A 2,664-nucleotide genomic window follows, 5' to 3' on the forward strand; every position below is an offset into this window, starting at 1 on the left:
TTTTTTCTGTGCCAAAATTTAGTGCTCTATTCCTGCGACCACTTTCGAAATTCCTGCTCCGAAATCCCTGCCAAAAAATCCATTTTTGTATGGGTGGGGCTGGAGACACGTGTCCCCAGCCCCACCCGGGTTAAGTATTCATGTTTTTGCACTTTTTTTTGTGCCAAAATTTAGTGCTCTATTCCTGCGAATTCCTGCGACCAATTTCGAAATTCCTGCTCCGAAATCCCTGCCTATAATTTAGAAATAAGATATAAATAAGATCTTTTCATCTTACATAGTAATAGAAGGTACAGTTTACATTGAAATTTAACTTTGCAATTTGTTTGATGACATGAAGATTGTTTGTATTATTTAATAACATATAAATATTTATTTAAAACTAAATAATTTTGTTTGTATCCATACAAAAATAAATTATGAGGATGTGACGTAAAAAAGTTGTAATTAAAATTGCTATATATGAAAGGATATTATGGCCTATGGGTATATTATATAACACTTATAAATTATAATAATTTTATTTAAATAAGAAAATGTCAGATCACTGACCCCACCTACCTAAAATTTTAACTCAAAAATCGTTTCAATAATTGAAGCGCTCGGCCGAACAACGGGACAAGCGCCAATCTCGGCAATATTACGTTTATCGATTGAGTATTGGGGCACGAGTACAATTTATTGTATATGTTCACTACCGCATTGAAATTACAATAAAAATAGATTAAAAGGCAATAATAAGCAATAATAAGTTTAGTTTTAAGTCGTGGAAATGGTCCGTAATATTTTAAACGCCTCCATTGTAAAATGCGCTCAGTGGCACTTGTCCCGTTGTTTGGCCGAGCGCTTCAATTATTATTTAATTCGTAATAACTTTTAATCACGAATTCAGGATTTGTTACATAATTTAAACCCTCCAAAATAATTTTTTTCTTCACGGGTGCCAGATTACTAAAAGATTAAAATCACCTACTCTAAGTCGAAGTACGCTTGAAATCTATTGTACAGTTATACATGTATAAAGTATATATAACTTATTAGCATATTTATTTTTATAAGTGCACTCAATTTTATATGATGTACAATTATGATTTTTAGAAGTTGTTGTTGCTTCTAATTATGTCTGGAAAGAAATATCTATTGCTATTGGTGACCGTATGTCTAGCAAAGCTATTCATTTATTTGTGTATGAAGGAAGATATGGGATTAAGGAAAAACTTGGTTTAACAACTGTAAAAAAAGTAGATTCCGAGACAATTGAATGTCTCGATAATTTATTAGATGACGATGGTGAGTAAAACCTTAGAAATTCAGTTTTGTTTTCATAATTAACAATATTTTATTTTTTTACATTTGTAGAGAATAAAATTGAGAGTGACAATAGTAGTAATAGAGATCAAGCAGTTAAGCCAACAAAAAAATTTGTTTTCACATTTTCACCTGATGAGTGGAATCAAATACATCCTCAAGAAATTATTTATAAGTTGAACGATAAGTCAAGACCCACACAGAATTCCAGGTATTGTTAAGTTAAATTTTATAAGGTATTTACATAAACTTATTTTTCTATTTCAGGTCATATTATAGTTTTCCAAAATGTAATTGGACGCCTATTTTAGCTGAGCATTTCTGGGAGCACACTAGGTTGCCATGCTGTTTGTCATTCCTTAGAGGAACAGTAACTCCTAATGGAAAAAATTATGCAGTGGTTGTCGCACGATGCTTAATTTGTAGATCTGACCTTTGAAGGAATTATATCGGATAGGCCGTATGAAAATGCCAGGTATTTTATTTTGTATAATATAATATAGTTATAATTTAAAATTAGTAATACTGTAAAACCTCTTTATAACGGACCCTCTGTTAGACGGAATCCTCCTTATAACGGAAAATGTCAATAGTCCCGGTTCAAATAATATATAAAATTGAACTCTTTAAGACGGAACCTCTACAAAACGGAAACGGAAAATGTTCGTAATCCAATTAGTAAAAATACCCTCTGTTAAACGGAAAATAGAATTATTTAAAGATAAATTACATACACTTACATAAGTATAAACTATATGTATGTATATAATATATATGTTTGGTAACTAATAATCTAAACTTTATCTGTCATTATCTGAAATATCATTCGACGGTATCGTTTCACGATTGTCATACTATTGTTTATTATTAAAGATTAGATATGTATGTATGTACATGCCTTTAATGTATGAACTGCTCAATCGTTTTTTTTCTGTTGAATTGTTCATATCGTTTAGTAAACGTGCAGTGCTCACCGTCTGTTTTATCGTTGTGATTTGGTTTGTTTTCGTACTGTTTTTAGTTTTTTACTCGCTAATATGCCACGTACAGCTCTGACTTTGTCAGATATAGTTAAACTAATCGAGTTGAAGGAGACACAAAAACTAAGTACAAAGGAACTTATTACTAGATTTAAATGTGGAAAAACTCAAGTTTACGACGCAATAAAAAATAAAGAAAAGATTATGGATGAATGGGTAAATAGCAAAAACTCGGGAAAGAGTAAAAGAGTGAAAACTCCCTTATTTGAACAAATTGATCAAAAGTTGTATGAGTGGTTTGTCAGCGTTCGGTCAAAAAATTTGCCAATTTCTGGTCCAATTATACAAACAGAAGCTATGGAATTGGCTGAAAAAA

This window comes from Sipha flava, unplaced genomic scaffold (genome assembly GCF_003268045.1).
Source record: "Sipha flava isolate LNK unplaced genomic scaffold, YSA_version1 18438_pilon_pilon, whole genome shotgun sequence".
Taxonomy (NCBI): domain Eukaryota; kingdom Metazoa; phylum Arthropoda; class Insecta; order Hemiptera; family Aphididae; genus Sipha; species Sipha flava.